The sequence below is a fragment of the Symsagittifera roscoffensis genome, chromosome 2 (assembly GCF_963678635.1).
Source record: "Symsagittifera roscoffensis chromosome 2, txSymRosc1.1, whole genome shotgun sequence".
NCBI classification, from domain to species: domain Eukaryota; kingdom Metazoa; phylum Xenacoelomorpha; order Acoela; family Convolutidae; genus Symsagittifera; species Symsagittifera roscoffensis.
The window spans coordinates 73,637,166-73,658,754 of record NC_087063.1 but is presented as its reverse complement, the minus strand read 5'-3'; the positions used below and the strand labels follow the sequence as shown (position 1 = coordinate 73,658,754).

The window sequence follows — 21,589 nt, the reverse complement described above, 5'->3', positions numbered from 1 at the left end:
ATATGAGAGTTGTTTGACCAAAGAATCTACAAGAAAACGATTCATGGAAGAAAAGTTGATTATTTTCCGCTCAAAGTCAACTGTGAAAAAATGTAAGAACTTTGCCGAAAAGTTTTACCTTTTCACGCCTCCGCGGATATAAAGTCGGATAAAACCTGGATTTTGGTAAGCAGAAATTAGCAGAACGAAAAAGAAACAAGCCGGGAGATTTTGTTTCCTTTTGTTCAGACAAAGACGACGTGAGTTTGGATGAAAACAACAAGAGCACCGAGCCGAGTGAGACGTTGAGAAGAACTCTGGAGAAGCTGCACAAGGAGTTAGTGGAGAGAGCCACTTTGTTCGGCATCAACAATGAACTCAACTGCATGGTGCCAGACATGAACAAACTATCGTCCACTTTCAACTACTATGGTTAGTAACTGATGCATCTTTTGGGCTCTTTCCATGCACTCAGTTATCATGCACTCGTCTGGGAGGAGGTGCTGGATCCATGAGTCGACTGAAACGGTCGAACGGTGTCCGCTTTTTAAGTCATAATTAAGACGGTAGAGCGAACGTTTTGGTTGAGGAAAGTCGAACCATGGGTCGAGAAGGGTTGATAAATCGAAGAGCGTCGAATCACGGGTCGAACAGGATCAAATCATTGGTGGAACATGGTCGATAGAGTTGAACAGGGTTATTCAAGGGTTGAACAGAATCGAATCATGGGTTGAATGGGATAGAATCATGGCTCAAACTGTGTCAAATCATAGATAGAACGGTGTCAAATCATGGGTTGGATAGGATCGAGTCACGGATCAAACGGGATGGATCATGGGTCAAATCATGGGTCGAACAGAGTCGATTCATAGCTTGAACTGGCTCAAATCATGGGTCTAACGGGATCAAACCATCCGTCGAACCGGGTCGAATCATGAGTCGGATTGAAACTCAGAACTAGATGTTTTAATCGGCTGCGGCGACAAAATCTTTTAAAAAAATAGATAAACTTATACGTGCAGAATTCAGACCAAAAAATTATTATTCGAGAGGAGAGTTCAAAACACACGGGAGCTGATTTTATGTGAGCTGCGAATCAATGGTTTTCTCGACGTTGAGAGGGAGATTTGCTTACAAATGAGAAATTTTATACAAAAAAAATTTGCTAAAAAAGGTTGCGCCCCGGTTAAGTTTTTGGAAAAAAGTTAAAAACACTCGTGGAAGTTTTTTTCTAAAAAGTGCGATTCTTTTATCCCAGCACGTTCTCTGAAGTACTTAAAAGTGGTTTAAAAAAAAACAACATTTATTTTAGACCATAGCTCTTTATGGTCTTTTCCTGGTCATGGAAGCATGGTTCATTATGTGAAATTTCTATTACACATGGCTTACCACAAAAATTCAATCAATTTTACTTTTAGGGTTAGGTCGAATAAATTTTCGCATATTGGTTTTTCATGGAAAAATTTTTGTAAATTTTGATTTAGTCTCAATATTTTGATGTGAGGTACAATAATTCATATTGCACTCTCGTCTTAATAGAAAGAGTCTTCAAAATTCCCATTGTCGATTTTAAAAAATCAGACAATTTTATTAAAATTTCAAACCAAAACACTTCAAACATAGTTTTAATTGATTATATGTCTCAGCATTGACATAGCACAATTCTTGAAAAGTAACATCCAATTTGAAGTTGGTCTTAACTAAAAACTGTTGTCAATAAATCATAATGCTTGAAAATCATGATATAGATAAGTTGTCAAATTAGCTTCAGTTTTTAGCTAAGCAATTCAACAGGTTCTGATGATCCTTTAACATAAAAATTATTGATTTTTTTTTTTACACAGAAAGCTTTGCCTGCTGTTGACAAGAAATTCCAAGTGACTGAAAAATGCGTTTTCTAATTGTCGAATGAAAATTCGCAATGCTGATAAGGAAAATGTTTTTCGCAATTTCGAGAAAAAACTGAATTTTTGAGTGACAGATACAATTTTCCTATTATTAGCAAAAACCTTCCGTTGTTGAAGAGAAAAACAAATGTTTTCACTGTTTTTGTAAATAAAATCTAGTTCAACAAAAAAGATTGTTTTTATCTTTGTCAACCGGGAATTCTAATTTTTAATTAAAAAAAAAACGTTTTCTAAGTTCCCGAGAAAAAATTTTACTTTTTGAAACAATATTGCGTTTTCTTGTTTGTCAAGAGAAAACTTTCATACTGCTAAGAAAAACATGTTCTTCAGATCGTCGAAAAAAACTGTAGTGGTGCAATTACTACACTAATTCATAAGACAGTTGACTAAATTAGACAATTGTTTACTCAAGAGTGGACTCTTTTTTTTCTCATCTTGTTCCTCGCCAGAGACGATTAAGATTTTAATTCAAAAAAAATTGATAATAAAAGACGATGTTCTCCAGGTTCAATTTTTCCTCTAACATATATTTTTTTCTAGAACAAGACTCTGATGTTCCGACTGGCCCTTAATTTATGTCAAATAGATTTCTGGGAGAAAAATTCATTAAAAAAAACTGTAAAATTTGGACAATATCAAAAATCAGGTGTGAAAACTTGAGTCATACGAAATTAATACGACCGATTAGCTGGCCTCAATTGATTTTGGAACAATTTTGGGAACAATTTTGTTGTGAGGGATTATTCGCCACGCATAAATAATTTGCGTTACGCTTTCAGGATTCTGGATAAAATTTTCAAAATGCGCATAAATTAGCCCAAATTAGCATAAATTAGCACAAATTGGCAAGTTTCAAACTCACAAAAGTTTGTAAAAAGTGATCGGAGATAAATATATTTTTTGAAATTGAGTTCTAAACCACACTTAGCAACTTTTAGCAACCAGCGGTATGGACGGCAGCAAGGGTATTTTACTAAGCGCTCATTGCTGGTTGAATGCTTAGTAATTTTATCCTAAATTATAAGTCTCACCTTAGATCGTCAAATTGTCTTGACAAAAAGTAGAGTAGAAACAATAGTTAGAAAAGGTATGAATTAATTAGTTGGTTAGATACAGAGCACTGAGTTATTAGATTATATAAATGAGTCGAACAGCTTAAAGAAATATACCTATGAGGGGAGGTTGAGCTAATCTTATTTTGTTCATCAATATTTTATCTTCTTACTAAGGTCGGTGGCTGATTAGTATGTATGGTTGCCCTTGATGTTTGTCCAAGTCAGCACTTCTGGTTGGGTCGTCTGAATCGTCTTGCCGTAGTCCTTTGGGTACTTGTAGTCCAGACTTCCTCGGGGGTGCGTATCTCGAGTATCTCGATTTATAATTTTTCAAATCTGAGCAAAACTTAAACTGAGAATTTATTCTCTTTTTATAAATGAAAAGGGCTAGATTAATTTTAGTGTTAGGGCAGAAAAGAAAAATTATTTATTTTTAAAAGATCTGACTGAAGAGAAATGACTTGCTGCTGACTGAGCAAAATGAAACACTGAAGATTTCAGGCCAGTCCTTTTGCTCATAAGCATAAACCGGCGGCTGATTCAATCTTTAATTATTCAGGTTTCACCTGCTCCTTTGTTCTCCCTTTTTAATAAGGAAATTTTCAACTAGTTTTTATTTGATTTTTTCAAATCAAATATCTTCAACTTATTAGTCCCCTTTGATAAAAACCGCAGCCTTCAGTTTGTCTTATTACTCTCTCTGATGCATCATATTGCAGGTGCACCTCTGCTTAATCAAAGCAAGGAGAATTTCAGTGCAGCCGGCAAGACTGCTAAATATTTATCCAGTTTGTTTCAAGTTAAAAGGGACGTATTAATAATCGCCGCCCTTTTAAAATATTGAGCATGAAAAAATGAGAAAAATTGGACAAGTATTTAAAAAGGAGTGGATTTTCAAAACAAGATTTTATAGTCCTAATAAGAGTAAATCAGTCAGTATCTGATTTAGTGAAAAGAGGCTTTAATTTAAATGGCACGCTCCAATTTAGAATTGGGTCGTTAAATAAACAATTAAGACAATGGTCTTTTGTGTGTGTGTAGTATTTCGCAATACTACAACTCACCCCTTTTCTTAGAAAATTAAGCTGTTCGATTCTTACAGTTACCATGGTGAAAATTTAAACCCTTTAATGGTTAAATACTATAGTTATAAAATTTAAGGGAGAACATCAAACGAAAAAGTTATTAAGATAAGTTAGGTTTTATCTAGAGCTTCCTTCCGGATTCAAGCTCCACATTGTATGATCTGAGGATCGCTATCTTCCTCTGTGAAGCCTCAAGTTTTTGTTGCAACTTCACGATTTTCTTCTTTTTAATTTTGTTTTTGATTCGTAGTCTGCTCATTCCGTCCGTAAGTTGTTGAATGTCGTCCTGTTCTTCCTGTCTGTTTTTTATATGGTTCGGAAAAGCAGTTATTCCTTCGAACGGGATGGTGACTTGCGTGCCTCCTGCCTTGAGGATGTAGCCGTGTTCCTCCCTTTTCTTTAATTTCCAGAAGTTGTTTTCGTTCTTTATAACCCCTTCTGGCTGGGTTATGAAGTCGATAGGCATCATCGCCTTCTCCATTGTCGTTGAGTTAACGACTTCAATGAACGATGGCAGTTTCCATCTGTTAAAATTTTCCTTTATTGAGTACTTTAAACTCGTTATATATTTTGGATTTTCCGTATCTAATTTGGTTTCTCTGCACTTCTGCAGCTCCAATCTTTGGGTTAAACTGGGAAAGTTGCGAGGGTTCTTATTTAACCCGTCGTCTATTGACAAAGATTGAACTGCTAGAGGTTTCCGTTGTTTCTTCCTGAGGGGCAGCTTTCTTTTGAACTCCTCTGGTGCTGGGTCTGCGTTTCTGCAATTCCAGTTTAAAATTGGGTCGTATTCCATTTTGCTAAACATCAGTATAAAATGACCAAATATTCAAAATCCCGAATTACATTCGGATATTAAGGCTAATTATCAAATGTTTGAACGATGAAGGACAAAGTGTAAAATTGTATATATATATATATATATATATAAAAGGTGGAAAATATAATCTTGTGGTTTCACACAAACCCACCACGGAAAACAAATGAAGAAAGATGATCATGGTGTTTATTAACCACAGGAATACAAATGAAGAAAGACGATCATGTTGTTTATTAACCACATGAATAAAGCATTTTCCGACACTGAGTTAAGCTCAGATATTAAACTTATGTAGTTAAAGCAAAAATGGAAATTTGGGCATTAATTAACCCTTAATCTTAAATGTATGTCCACCTGGTTGTCATAACCAGCAATTTTTGTTACATTTTTTGATAGAAAATAGAAAACATTTGAATCAGAATCAAATCAAAATGAAATATCGTAGAAAAGGAAAATTAAACAGACAAATTGCAAACTGTATAATATTCAAAAAGATAAGTGTTTAGTTTCTCTTTGGTTTTAATCCCCTTTACCAATCCATGTTCACATCTTTGATACAGAAAGTCATCCTGAACTTTATGATGCAAAAAGTTAACGTTAACAATCTTAAAGATGATGCGGTCCAATTTTCAAAGTGTTGCTTCTGAAAATCTGTTGCTTTTAAGGGTTTAAATGCCTGCATGTTATGGATTTTGAACTACCGAATTGATATTTTGGCCAAATTGTGAGGAGCGAATCATAAGAGTCTCAAGGGCTGCATACAGCCACCAACAAGCATTTGCGTTGTTGAAAGAATATGGTACCATAATTTTAAAAAGGCTACATGAAGCCACCAACAAATGCTGGCATAAATCTGCGGCGGGTCGGGTCGAAAAACGTTGTTCGCCCATTTTTTGATAAAGAATATTGATGAAAGTTTTTATTAATGTGTTGAGAAGAAAGGAGGTGATATGATGAATTTCTTCTAGTTTGCATTTTGTATTTGAAAACTACAAAGATAATAATTAATGTCATCGGTCCCTACTTGGGCCCTAAGAGGAATCCGATGGTGCAAATTAAGTTCGCAGAATGAGTTTGTTACAATTTTACATTGGCTAGTTCTTTCATCAAAGGTTTCACTCTATTAATTCTCGTTATTGTACGTAGGGTAATTTGACATTCCCTTAAGTGTAATACTGAATTTTCAGTTGATAAAACCGCCTGAAAATGAAATTATTATAGACTCGTAAAACTGTGATATTTTAAACTCCTGGCCTTTTGCAATTTTTTTTTGCAAATATGTTGAAGTCGAAAAACTTTTTTTGTCTGAGCCATTGGGTTCCGATCCCTCTATCTTTATTTGATTTTGAGGATGGTCCAAAATTGTTAGCGTACTTGACTGTTTTCGATCTCGGTTAAGAATTAAATCCGTGTTCATGCATTTAGGCATATCCTTTTGGGTGTCATACAGAATCGCCATTCATTGTAGTATAATTGTAGGATAATACTCGTAATCTTATTTTTTAGTAAGACTTAATTAGATTTACTGCTCAGTATACAAAACGTTAGGTACATTTCACAATTAAAGCATTATAAAAGCTTTGATGAAAACTTCACATTTATAAATATTTTAAAGCAGGAAGAAATGGGTTTATTTTATTTCTATGTTTTCAAACGTTTGGCCTATTACACCTTTGTTTATATCTACTTTTGGTTCTCTGGAATTTTTTAGTACGATAGGCATTGACTTAATTTCATTCCTACAATAAGTGCTTTTTGCATTGATGCCTTTTTGTTCTAAGGACTTATCAATTCTAAACGACGTTCCTACTTTAAAAACTATGCCTGCTGGAGAAATTGAAATTACGCGGGATGATTTTGGTGCAATAGTTATGTTTTTATCAAGAAGTACATTTTGATAAAAGCTTAGATATGGATAACTTTTGCTTCTTATAACACTGATAGGAACTGTTATATCTGGGTATTGTTTTAATTCTAAGTTTAAATTTGGAAAATTTAAGGATTTAAAGTTGTGAGAAATGAAATCCATTCCTAATATATATAGATCGCATCCGTTCTCGGCTGAAATCCATGCTTTCATTTTTACCGGATTATCAGTGTTTGTACCAAAAGTTGATTCAAAATTAGTATAACCTATAAGTTTAAGTTTTTCTCCATTTACAGCAACTGTGTTTGATCTAGATTTATTAAGCTGTAGAAGCTGTATTTTACAATATTGTTCATAACTTTCAAAATTAATAAGCGAACATGTTGCTCCAGTGTCTAGTAGAAATTGGGTTTCCAGACCGTTATTTTTATTTTTGTCTCCGACGGGATGTTGGTATAAATTAATATATAATTGTATTTTTGGTTCGGACGGAGACTGATCTAGTTTAAATTAACAAGTTCCCACTCATCATCGGTATAGTCTCCTGGAATGTCATCATCACTAAAGTTGTGGATCTGGTAAGGTGAATGACAATCGTTATTTTCGTTGAAGGATTTTTTACTGTTCGACCTGTCACGCGATTGAGAACTTTCCTTCAAATTTGACAAATGCTTGAATTCTTGTTGGGAATTTATGTCATTGAATTTGTTGTCTACTCTTGACCTACTCTTACTATAGTTATGGTAACTTCTGTTTGAATTCTCTCCTAATTGAAGCGAGTCATAATTTTGCCCCTGTTGATCGTTAAATTTAAAGCAATGGCTTATCGTATGGCCTGACATGCAACACAAGTTGCAAAACATTGGGTGGTTTCGTTTGTTTCTATTATAAGCTGCGTTTATTTTATGATCCTTCATTAGTCCTGTTAACTCTTTAATTTGATCCTTTATTCCCTCTATTTCCAACTTATTATCTATGCTACTGGATGCTGTTCCGATAAACTCACTACTTATTGCAAAACTTAAGTCTTTTGTAGCAATGTAATCTTTTAATTGTTGCCAAGTTGCGGGTGGATTCTCAATTAGGAATTGATGCGCCTTTTGTTTCAAGCCTGGCGGGCTTAAGCCGCGTACAAAGAATTCCATTTTCTTTGCTGTTCTTTGATCATCATTGAAAGTTGGATTAGGCCATCCACGGTCTACTGCGGTGCTTAATCTATGTATGTAGCTTTTAATGAATTCATCAGGTTGTCTTTTTATGTTTTCTGCTTCTATTCGTCTCCTATACTTATCCGTGAATCTATCTATGAATTGATCTCTCATCTCATTCCAAGGTAAGTTTGCTGCTAATCCGTGATACCATTGAGCGGCTGGACCTCTTAATATTGAACCAAATAAGGCTCTTTGCCTGTTATCATATGCGTCTTGTTCGTCACCTGCGTCTCCTGGTCTAGTGCCAGGGAAAATGCTATCTTTTTTCTCTACTATATCAAGAAAATCTCTTGCATCTTCATTCGGATCTAAGCCGGTAAACTTTTCGAGAGCTAAATCTGGGTATGCTACTACGTTTGCCATCTTTGTTTAATTCACTCAATGTTTTGTTAACAATATATAAAGGGTTTGGATGTGTTGTGTACTGATCAATTGTTCGGACTGAAATAATTGTATTTAAGATACAATGACGTTTGCTGGGTTCAATGAATACGAATTTTTGTTAGATAGATCAATAGTGCTATGGGGCTGATTAAGCTTTTTTAAGATGGAAGTTATCTCTGGGGTATTGCTGCTGGAAAGAATGGTTAATTCGTGAATATTTTTGTGTGGGTGTTTGGACAAAATTGTGATTTGATCTTTTTGGATATTGGTGATATACCAAATAATTTTTGTGGATTTATTTTTCAATTTTAGTTTTAAATTAAATGCTGGTGTATTTACTTGATAAAAGTTGGTCATAGCATTTTACATCCTTTTCGGGACATAAATATTTATCTAGGGAATGATAAACAATATAAAAAATATTTAAATTTTTCTTATGAACTTGTTATTATTTTTAAATTTTGTTAAGGAAAATTTTGTGTTTTTAATTAAAAATGATTAAAATGCAAGTAATTTTGTGCTTGGGTGTATTATGATATCAAAAAGCAATCGGAAGTGAAGCAATTAATCGCTCTTCCGGTATACAAATTATGTTATTTGGTATTTTTATTTGCTGAAGAATTGTGTCAATTTCTGGAGTATATCGTCGAAAGAAGACGTATAATTCGTGTTTATCTTCGTTAGGGTGTTTTGCTAGTATACTAATATGATTTTTTTCAGTGTTAGTGATATACCATATGATGTTAGAGACTTTGTTTCCTAATTTGAGCTTTAAATTTATTGTACTGACGTCAATTTTAAAATGTGTTGACATTAATTTCACGATGTTTGTTTTCTTTTTCTTCTTAAGCCAAGTTGTACTATTTGATTAGTATGTCTTAAAGTAATGAAAACCTCTTAGGAATTATTGAATATTAACAAAGGTTATTAATAATAAGATAAGGAAATTAAAAAAATCTCTTTGGAAAAAAAAAAATTTTTAAAATTTTTTCTAAGTTTTTCAAGTGTTTTATTCGCTGAAACCTGAAACTTTGTTCAAGTGAAGTTTTATTGATGCTATGGTATGGTTAACAATATAACTATATGCCTTTAATGGTTATTTTTGGTATAAAACTTAATTTTTTTGTTAAAAATTTTTAGAAAAGTTTTTGACTGAAACGAAAATCTGAAACCTGAAACTATGGTAGCTGAAGTTGAGTTTCTTTAATCTTAAAATTCTCTATACGCTTTGTTATATCTGGTTTTCGCTTTATCATGCAAAAAATTTCGAGAAAACCGAATCTTTTGATATCTTAAACTTAGTTTTTAAAAACTCAAACCTAAAACTCTTAAACTCTCTCAAACTCGGTGCATGAAAATAAAAAGTTGGTTTTTGATAGCTGGTCTAGTGTAAATTGGAATTTTGAACAGGTTTGTAACTTCAAAATCAAAAATTTGTTTGCGGAAACCTAAGTTTTTGGGGCTGAAACTATGATTTCTAGAACTGAAACTATGGTTTGACCACTTGGTTTTAGAGTTTTGAGATTGGAAATTTAGGTTGGTCTCTCTAATATATTACTATTTCAGCAATGAATTTGCCAAAAAGATGAAAATTTTAGCCTAAATTGACGTTTTTAGTTTTCTGAAACTATAAGTTTGAGGGCTCAAACTAACACCTTCTAGAAATTTTTTGAGTTCAAAAATTTGTTACTGCATTAAGGATTCCTATTATCTTTCAATATTTTACAAAAATTTCACTTGGGAAGCAAGATTTTTGGTTCTGAAACCAAAAACACCAATTCTGAAACGTACGTTTCAGCCTTAGGAACCAAAATTTAAAATTGGTTTGGTGGGTTTTAACACCGTTAGTTTTCTCTAGAAAGTCAAAATTTGGCGTTCGGAGCTCAATTTTGAGACCAAAAACTCAATTTTTGTGTTCTGAAACGTGAAACTAACAAAAACGTACCATTTAAGACCAGGTTTTTGACTTATGGTATCCAAATTTGGGTTTGACTAGTTCAACTTTTGCTGTTTTACCCGAATCCGTTTACAGAAACTTGAAATTTTGACCGGAAACTATACTTATTTTAACTGAAACGTTTGAACCTATAACTGAAACCTAGACTGAAACCAAAAATTTTGGCTGGTAAAAAACAATTTTTTAGTGCTTATGCTATCATATGAAACCTATTTTATCTTAGTTTTTGTTGTGAAACCTGATATTTTTGTGCTGAAACTAAAACTTGGTGTTTGGTGTTATGTGGTTAACGTTTAAGATTGGTTTTAGTGCGTAATCTTATTGTTAATTAGGTGTATATTTAAACTGTGTCAAAAAAAACTAATGATTTATCAAAAAACACTCAAATCCGTTCCTTCCTTTTTGGTTTTTGTTATTTTCTTCCTTAGTTTCAGTAATTGGTAGCTTTACTGATAGATGATTTAGGTTTAAGTTACGTTAAGGTGGATAGAATTAAAATGAGTTTAAGAAAAGTTGAGGATAAGCCTCGAGAATTGATGATGGATTAGAATAAATAGCAACAAGCGTGGATGGTTTGAGATAATGTGATGAAGAAATCAATTTATCATACAATTTAGGGTACTCTTAGATTGCACATATGACCACTTAACCCCCTCGAAAAAATAATTGAAGATATTTAATAAGTTTTTTGAGCACTTGAGTTTAATACAGAATTTCGTTAGTTTTAGTGATGATAACTTTAAACTGAAGTTTCGGCAAAAGTTTAGTGGACTACTGGACAAAACGGGTATATCTTACTAGCGGACTTAGGCAGAGAACGATTCTTTCAGAAGTTTTATATATTATTATAATAATAGATAATAGTTAAGTTCATGAGCTAATGTCAGTTAGAAAGCCGTCTAATAGACCTCGAGATGGAGGGATATCGTGGGCGACTGCTAGCGCAGGGGATGCATTTCGCAAGAACCCTACCAGGAATATCTGTCAAGTAGAAGACAATGAAATTGTGTTTCTATCGAAAGATACCCATTGTCTCTGGCTTTTTGAGGTTGAAAACTAATCTGACAAATACTCACAGATCCTAATAATAATATATTTTTTGAATTTTAAAAGCTGTTTCTAGTTTGTTGGAAAAAGAATTTCTTAAGGAGTAGTTCTCTGCTGCGGTCGCACCAGTTTTTCTATGCGTTCATTGCTGGTTGAATGCTTAGCAATTTTATCCTAAATTATAAGTCTCACCTTAGATCGTCAAACTGTCTTGACAAAAAGTAGAGTAGAAACAATAGTTAGAAAAGGTATGAATTAATTAGTTGGTTAGATACAGAGCACTGGGTTATTAGATTATATAAATGAATCGAACAGCGTAAAGAAATATACCTATGAGGGGAGGTTGAGCTAATCTTATTTTGTTCATCAATATTTTATCTTCTTACTAAGGTCGGTGGCTGATTAGTATGTATGGTTGCCCTTGATGTTTGTCCAAGTCAGCACTTCTGGTTGGGTCGTCTGAATCGTCTTGCCGTAGTCCTTTGGGTACTTGTAGTTCAGACTTCCTCGGGGGTGCGTATCTCGAGTATCTCGATTTATAATTTTTCAAATCAAACTTAAACTGAGAATTTATTCTCTTTTTATAAATGAAAAGGGCTAGATTAATTTTAGTGTTAGGGCAGAAAAGAAAAATTATTTATTTTTAAAAGATCTGACTGAAGAGAAATGACTTGCTGCTGACTGAGCAAAATGAAACACTGAAGATTTCAGGCCAGTCCTTTTGCTCATAAGCATAAACCGGCGGCTGATTCAATCTTTAATTATTCAGGTTTCACCTGCTCCTTTGTTCTCCCTTTTTAATAAGGAAATTTTCAACTAGTTTTTATTTGATTTTTTCAAATCAAATATCTTCAACTTATTAGTCCCCTTTGATAAAAACCGCAGCCTTCAGTTTGTCTTATTACTCTCTCTGATGCATCATATTGCAGGTGCACCTCTGTTTAATCAAAGCAAGGAGAATTTCAGTGCAGCCGGCAAGACTGCTAAATATTTATCCAGTTTGTTTCAAGTTAAGTTAAAAGGGACGTATTAATAATCGCCGCCCTTTTAAAATATTGAGCATGAAAAAATGAGAAAAATTGGACAAGTATTTAAAAAGGAGTGGATTTTCAAAACAATATTTTATAGTCCTAATAAGAGTAAATCAGTCAGTATCTGATTTAGTGAAAAGAGGCTTTAATTTAAATGGCACGCTCCAATTTAGAATTGGGTCGTTAAATAAACACTTAAGACAATGGTCTTTTGTGTGTGTGTAGTATTTCGCAATACTACAACTCACCCCTTTTTTTTAGAAAATTAAGCTGTTCGATTCTTACAGTTACCATGGTGAAAATTTAAACACTTTAATGGTTAAATACTATAGTTATAAAATTTAAAGAGAACATCAAACGAAAAAGTTATTAAGATAAGTTAGGTTTTATCTAGAGCTTCCTTCCGGATTCAAGCTCCACATTGTATGATCTGAGGATCGCTATCTTCCTCTGTGAAGCCTCAAGTTTTTGTTGCAACATCACGATTTTCTTCTTTTTAATTTTGTTTTTGATTCGTAGTCTGCTCATTCCGTCCGTAAGTTGTTGAATGTCGTCCTGTTCTTCCTGTCTGTTTTTTATATGGTTCGGAAAAGCAGTTATTCCTTCGAACGGGATGGTGACTTGCGTGCCTCCTGCCTTGAGGATGTAGCCGTGTTCCTCCCTTTTCTTTAATTTCCAGAAGTTGTTTTCGTTCTTTATAACCCCTTCTGGCTGGGTTATGAAGTCGATAGGCATCATCGCCTTCTCCATTGTCGTTGAGTTAACGACTTCAATGAACGATGGCAGTTTCCATCTGTTAAAATTTTCCTTTATTGAGTACTTTAAACTCGTTATATATTTTGGATTTTCCGTATCTAATTTGGTTTCTCTGCACTTCTGCAGCTCCAATCTTTGGGTTAAACTGGGAAAGTTGCGAGGGTTCTTGTTCTTATTTAACCCGTCGTCTATTGACAAAGATTGAACTGCTAGAGGTTTCCGTTGTTTCTTCCTGAGGGGCAGCTTTCTTTTGAACTCCTCTGGTGCTGGGTCTGCGTTTCTGCAATTCCAGTTTAAAATTGGGTCGTATTCCATTTTGCTAAACATCAGTATAAAATGACCAAATATTCAAAATCCCGAATTACATTCGGATATTAAGGCTAATTATCAAATGTTTGAACGATGAAGGACAAAGTGTAAAATTGTATATATATATATAAAAGGTGGAAAATATAATCTTGTGGTTTCACACAAACCCACCACGGAAAACAAATGAAGAAAGACGATCATGGTGTTTATTAACCACAGGAATACAAATGAAGAAAGACGATCATGTTGTTTATTAACCACAGGAATAAAGCATTTTCCGACATTGAGTTAAGCTCAGATATTAAACTTATGTAGTTAAAGCAAAAATGGAAATTTGGGCATTAATTAACCCTTAATCTTAAATGTATGTCCACCTGGTTGTCATAACCAGCAATTTTTGTTACATTTTTTGATAGAAAATAGAAAACATTTGAATCAGAATCAAATCAAAATGAAATATCGTAGAAAAGGAAAATTAAACAGACAAATTGCAAACTGTATAATATTCAAAAAGATAAGTGTTTAGTTTCTCTTTGGTTTTAATCCCCTTTACCAATCCATGTTCACATCTTTAATACAGAAAGTCATCCTGAACTTTATGATGCAAAAAGTTAACGTTAACAATCTTAAAGATGATGCGGTCCAATTTTCAAAGTGTTGCTTCTGAAAATCTGTTGTTATTAAGGGTTTAAATGCCTGCATGTTATGGATTTTGAACTACCGAATTGATATTTTGGCCAAATTGTGAGGAGCGAATCATAAGAGTCTCAAGGGCTGCATACAGCCACCAACAAGCATTTGCGTTGTTGAAAGAATATGGTACCATAATTTTAAAAAGGCTACATGAAGCCACCAACAAATGCTGGCATAAATCTGCGGCGGGTCGTGTCGAAAAACGTTGTTCGCCCATTTTTTGATAAAGAATATTGATGAAAGTTTTTATTAATGTGTTGAGAAGAAAGGAGGTGATATGATGAATTTCTTCTAGTTTGCATTTTGTATTTGAAAACTACAAAGATAATAATTAATGTCATCGGTCCCTACTTGGGCCCTAAGAGGAATCCGATGGTGCAAATTAAGTTTGCAGAATGAGTTTGTTACAATTTTACATTGGCTAGTTCTTTCATCAAAGGTTTCACTCTATTAATTCTCGTTATTGTACGTAGGGTAATTTGACATTCCCTTAAGTGTAATACTGAATTTTCAGTTGATAAAACCGCCTGAAAATGAAATTATTATACACTCGTAAAACTGTGATATTTTAAACTCCTGGCCTTTTGCAATTTTTTTTTTGCAAATATGTTGAAGTCGAAAAATTTTTTTTGTCTGAGCCATTGGGTTCCGATCCCTCTATCTTTATTTGATTTTGAGGATGGTCCAAAATTGTTAGCGTACTTGACTGTTTTCGATCTCGGTTAAGAATTAAATCCGTGTTCATGCATTTAGGCATATCCTTTTGGGTGTCATACAGAATCGCCATTCATTGTAGTATAATTGTAGGATAATACTCGTAATCTTATTTTTTAGTAAGACTAAATTAGATTTACTGCTCAGTATACAAAACGTTAGGTACATTTCACAATTAAAGCATTATAAAAGCTTTGATAAAAACTTCACATTTATAAATATTTTAAAACAGGAAGAAATGGGTTTATTTTATTTCTATGTTTTCAAACGTTTGGCCTATTACACCTTTGTTTATATCTACTTTTGATTCTCTGGAATTTTTTAGTACGATAGGCATTGACTTAATTTCATTCCTACAATAAGTGCTTTTTGCATTGATGCCTTTTTGTTCTAAGGACTTATCAATTCTAAACGACGTTCGTACTTTGAAAACTATGCCTGCTGGAGAAATTGAAATTACGCGGGATGATTTTGGTGCAATAGTTATGTTTTTATCAAGAAGTACATTTTGATAAAAGCTTAGATATGGATAACTTTTGCTTCTTATAACACTGATAGGAACTGTTATATCTGGGTATTGTTTTAATTCTAAGTTTAAATTTGGAAAATTTAAGGATTTAAAGTTGTGAGAAATGAAATCCATTCCTAATATATATAGATCGCATCCGTTCTCGGCTGAAATCCATGCTTTCATTTTTACCGGATTATCAGTGTTTGTACCAAAAGTTGATTCAAAATTAGTATAACCTATAAGTTTAAGTTTTTCTCCATTTACAGCAACTGTGTTTGATCTAGATTTACTAAGCTGTAGAGGCTGTATTTTACAATATTGTTCATAACTTTCAAAATTAATAAGCGAACATGTTGCTCCAGTGTCTAGTAGAAATTGGGTTTCCAGACCGTTATTTTTATTTTTGTCTCCGACGGGATGTTGGTATAAATTAATATATAATTGTATTTTTGGTTCGGACGGAGACTGATCTAGTTTAAATTAACAAGTTCCCACTCATCATCGGTATAGTCTCCTGGAATGTCATCATCACTAAAGTTGTGGATCTGGTAAGGTGAATGACAATCGTTATTTTCGTTGAAGGACTTTTTACTGTTCGACCTGTCACGCGATTGAGAACTTTCCTTCAAATTTGACAAATGCTTGAATTCTTGTTGGGAATTTATGTCATTGAATTTGTTGTCTACTCTTGACCTACTCTTACTATAGTTATGGTAACTTCTGTTTGAATTCTCTCCTAATTGAAGCGAGTCATAATTTTGCCCCTGTTGATCGTTAAATTTAAAGCAATGGCTTATCGTATGGCCTGACATGCAACACAAGTTGCAAAACATTGGGTGGTTTGGTTTGTTTCTATTATAAGCTGCGTTTATTTTATGATCCTTCATTAGTCCTGTTAACTCTTTAATTTGATCCTTTATTCCCTCTATTTCCAACTTATTATCTATGCTACTGGATGCTGTTCCGATAAACTCACTACTTATTGCAAAACTTAAGTCTTTTGTAGCAATGTGATCTTTTAATTGTTGCCAAGTTGCGGGTGGATTCTCAATTAGGAATTGATGCGCCTTTTGTTTCAAGCCTGGCGGGCTTAAGCCGCGTACAAAGAATTCCATTTTCTTTGCTGTTCTTTGATCATCATTTAAAGTTGGATTAGGCCATCCACGGTCTACTGCGGTGCTTAATCTATGTATGTAGCTTTTAATGAATTCATCAGGTTGTCTTTTTATGTTTTCTGCTTCTATTCGTCTCCTATACTTATCCTTATCATCAGTGAATCTATCTATGAATTGATCTCTTATCTCATTCCAAGGTAAGTTTGCTGCTAATCCGTGATACCATTGAGCGGCTGGACCTCTTAATATTGAACCAAATAAGGCTCTTTGCCTGTTATCATATGCGTCTTGTTCGTCACCTGCGTCTCCTGGTCTAGTGCCTAGGGAAAATGCTATCTTTTTCTCTACTATATCAAGAAAATCTCTTGCATCTTCATTCGGATCTAAGCCGGTAAACTTTTCGAGAGCTAAATCTGGGTATGCTACTACGTTTGCCATCTTTTTTTAATTCACTCAATGTTTTGCTAACAATATATAAAGGGTTTGGATGTGTTTTGTACTGATCAATTGTTCGGACTGAAATAATTGTATTTAAGATACAATGACGTTTGCTGGGTTCAATGAATACGAATTTTTGTTAGATAGATCAATAGTGCTATGGGGCTGATTAAGCTTTTTTAAGATGGAAGTTATCTCTGGGGTATTGCTGCTGGAAAGAATGGTTAATTCGTGAATATTTTTGTGTGGGTGTTTGGACAAAATTGTGATTTGATCTTTTTGGATATTGGTGATATACCAAATAATTTTTGTGGATTTATTTTTCAATTTTACTTTTAAATTAAATGCTGTTGTATTTACTTGATAAAAGTTGGTCATATCATTTTACATCCTTTTAGGGACATAAATATTTATCTAGGGAATGATAAACAATATAAAAAATATTTAAATTTTTCTTATGAACTTGTTATTATTTTTAAATTTTGTTAAGGAAAATTTTGTGTTTTTAATTAAAAATGATTAAAATGCAAGTAATTTTGTGCTTGGGTATATTATGATATCAAAAAGCAACCGGAAGTGAAGCAATTAATCGCTCTTCCGGTATACAAATTATGTTATTTGGTATTTTTATTTGCTGAAGAATTGTGTCAATTTCTGGAGTATATCGTCGAAAGAAGACGTATAATTCGTGTTTATCTTCGTTAGGGTGTTTTGCTAGTATACTAATATGATTTTTTTCAGTGTTAGTGATATACCATATGATGTTAGAGACTTTGTTTCCTAATTTGAGCTTTAAATTTATTGTACTGACGTCAATTTTAAAATGTGTTGACATTAATTTCACGATGTTTGTTTTCTTTTTCTTCTTAAGCCAAGTTGTACTATTTGATTAGTATGTCTTAAAGTAATGAAAACCTCTTAGGAATTATTGAATATTAACAAAGGTTATTAATAATAAGATAAGGAAATTAAAAAAATCTCTTTGGAAAAAAAAATTTTTTTAAAATTTTTTCTAAGTTTTTCAAGTGTTTTATTCGCTGAAACCTGAAACTTTGTTCAAGTAAAGTTTTATTGATGCTATGGTATGGTTAACAAAATAACTATATGCCTTTAATGGTTATTTTTGGTATAAAACTTAATTTTTTGTTAAAAATTTTTAGAAAAGTTTTTGACTGAAACGAAAATCTGAAACCTGAAACTATGGTAGCTGAAGTTGAGTTTCTTTAATCTTAAAATTCTCTATACGCTTTATTATATCTGGTTTTCGCTTTATCTTGCAAAAAATTTTGAGAAAACCGAATCTTTTGATATCTTAAACTTAGTTTTTAAAAACTCAAACCTAAAACTCTTAAACTCTCTCAAACTCGGTGCATGAAAATAAAAAGTTGGTTTTTGATAGCTGGTCTAGTGTAAATTGGAATTTTGAACAGGTTTGTAACTTCAAAATCAAAAATTTGTTTGCGGAAACCTAAGTTTTTGGGGCTGAAACTATGATTTCTAGAACTGAAACTATGGTTTGACCACTTGGTTTTAGAGTTTTGAGATTGGAAATTTAGGTTGGTCTCTCTAATATATTTCTATTTCAGCAATAAATTTGCCAAAAAGATGAAAATTTTAGCCTAAATTGACGTTTTTAGTTTTCTGAAACTATAAGTTTGAGGGCTCAAACTAACACCTTCTAGAAATTTTTTGAGTTCAAAAATTTGTTACTGCATTAAGGATTCCTATTATCTTTCAATATTTTACAAAAATTTCACTTGGGAAGCAAGATTTTTGGTTCTGAAACCAAAAACACCAATTCTGAAACGTACGTTTCAGCCTTAGGAACCAAAATTTAAAATTGGTTTGGTGGGTTTTAACACCGTTAGTTTTCTCTAGAAAGTCAAAATTTGGCGTTCGGAGCTCAATTTTGAGACCAAAAACTCAATTTTTGTGTTCTGAAACGTGAAACTAACAAAAACGTACCATTTAAGACCAGGTTTTTGACTTATGGTATCCAAATTTGGGTTTGACTAGTTCAACTTTTGCTGTTTTACCCGAATCCGTTTACAGAAACTTGAAATTTTGACCGGAAACTATACTTATTTTAACTGAAACGTTTGAACCTATAACTGAAACCTAGACTGAAACCAAAAATTTTGGCTGGTAAAAAACAATTTTTTAGTGCTTATGCTATCATATGAAACCTATTTTATCTTAGTTTTTGTTGTGAAACCTGATATTTTTGTGCTGAAACTAAAACTTGGTGTTTGGTGTTATGTGGTTAACGTTTAAGATTGGTTTTAGTGCGTAATCTTATTGTTAATTAGGTGTATATTTAAACTGTGTCAAAAAAAACTAATGATTTATCAAAAAACACTCAAATCCGTTCCTTCCTTTTTGGTTTTTGTTATTTTCTTCCTTAGTTTCAGTAATTGGTAGCTTTACTGATAGATGATTTAGGTTTAAGTTACGTTAAGGTGGATAGAATTAAAATGAGTTTAAGAAAAGTTGAGGATAAGCCTCGAGAATTGATGATGGATTAGAATAAATAGCAACAAGCGTGGATGGTTTGAGATAATGTGATGAAGAATTCAATTTATCATACAATTTAGGGTACACTTAGATCGCACATATGACCACTTAACCCCCTCGAAAAAATAATTGAAGATATTTAATAAGTTTTTTGAGCACTTGAGTTTAATACAGAATTTCGTTAATTTTAGTGATGATAACTTTAAACTGAAGTTTCGGCAAAAGTTTAGTGGACTACTGGACAAAACGGGTATATCTTACTAGCGGACTTAGGCAGAGAACGATTCTTTCAGAAATTTTATATATTATTATAATAATAGATAATAGTTAAGTTCATGAGCTAATGTCAGTTAGAAAGCCGTCTAATAGACCTCGAGATGGAGGGATATCGTGGGCGACTGCTAGCGCAGGGGATGCATTTCGCAAGAACCCTACCAGGAATATCTGTCAAGTAGAAGACAATGAAATTGTGTTTCTATCGAAAGATACCCATTGTCTCTGGCTTTTTGAGGTTGAAAACTAATCTGACAAATACTCACAGATCCTAATAATAATATATTTTTTGAATTTTAAAAGCTGTTTCTAGTTTGTTGGAAAAAGAATTTCTTAAGGAGTAGTTCTCTGCTGCGGTCGCACCAGTTTTGCTATGCGTTCATTGCTGGTTGAATGCTTAGCAATTTTATCCTAAATTATAAGTCTCACCTTAGATCGTCAAATTGTCTTGACAAAAAGTAGAGTAGAAACAATAGTTAGAAAAAGTATGAATTAATTAGTTGGTTAGATACAGAGCACTGGGTTATTAGATTATATAAATGAATCGAACAGCTTAATGAAATATACATATGAGGGGAGGTTGAGCTAATCTTATTTTGTTCATCAATATTTTATCTTCTTACTAAGGTCGGTGGCTGATTAGTATGTATGGTTGCCCTTGATGTTTGTCCAAGTCAGCACTTCTGGTTGGGTCGTCTGAATCGTCTTGCCGTAGTCCTTTGGGTACTTGTAGTCCAGACTTCCTCGGGGGTGCGTATCTCGAGTATCTCGATTTATAATTTTTCAAATCAAACTTAAACTGAGAATTTATTCAGAAAAATTATAGGGCAGAAAAGAAAAATTATTTATTTTTAAAAGATCTGACTGAAGAGAAATGACTTGCTGCTGACTGAGCAAAATGAAACACTGAAGATTTCAGGCCAGTCCTTTTGCTCATAAGCATAAACCGGCGGCTGATTCAATCTTTAATTATTCAGGTTTCACCTGCTCCTTTGTTCTCCCTTTTTAATAAGGAAATTTTCAACTGGTTTTAATTTGATTTTTTCAAATCAAATATCTTCAACTTATTAGTCCCCTTTGATAAAAACCGCAGCCTTCAGTTTGTCTTATTACTCTCTCTGATGCATCATATTGCAGGTGCACCTCTGCTTAATCAAAGCAAGGAGAATTTCAGTGCAGCCGGCAAGACTGCTAAATATTTATCCAGTTTGTTTCAAGTTATGTTAAAAGGGACGTATTAATAATCGCCGCCCTTTTAAAATATTGAGCATGAAAAAATGAGAAAAATTGGACAAGTATTTAAAAAGGAGTGGATTTTCAAAACAAGATTTTATAGTCCTAATAAGAGTAAATCAGTCAGTATCTGATTTAGTGAAAAGAGGCTTTAATTTAAATGGCACGCTCCAATTTAGAATTGGGTCGTTAAATAAACAATTAAGACAATGGTCTTTTGTGTGTGTGTAGTATTTTGCAATACTACAGTATAGTCAGAGGACATCTCAGATAACTCTTCACACGGACTACTTGAAGTCATCTAATAAAACAGAAGGGCTAAACAAAAGAGTTAACGCCTTCTATTTTGGAATTACATGAAAAATTGTCCATCACCTGTTTTATCGCTCATTTATAGGCATGGTTTGACCTTATATTAAATTTTCATTACCAAATTTTTTAACCAAAACTTATTGCGGAGAGGAAGTTGTCATTGTTGATAAAAATAAAAATATTTTTTTTCCGCTGTCGAGAACAAATTCAAATTGGCCAAAAACAATGGTTTTCTTTTGTCGAAAAAAATTTCCTGTTTTTCTAAGTTATTTTTTCCCTTTCATTTTGTTGAGAAGAAATTCTAAATGTACTAAATAACGTTTTACTCATTGTGGAGAACAAATTCCCATTATTGATGAGGGAAAATTGATTTTTGTC

General features: G+C 33.1%; 2 protein-coding genes across 2 annotated transcripts in view; both read left to right on the top strand.

The window, feature by feature from the left end:
* The window catches only part of LOC134840490 (Bardet-Biedl syndrome 1 protein homolog), a gene marked incomplete in the record, with an annotated part of 512,639 nt that overhangs the window by 142,693 nt on the left and 348,357 nt on the right, over window positions 1-21,589 (top strand).
* Window positions 1-21,589, top strand: part of LOC134840491 (uncharacterized) — a 453,696-nt gene that overhangs the window by 142,693 nt on the left and 289,414 nt on the right. The window lies entirely within an intron of this gene.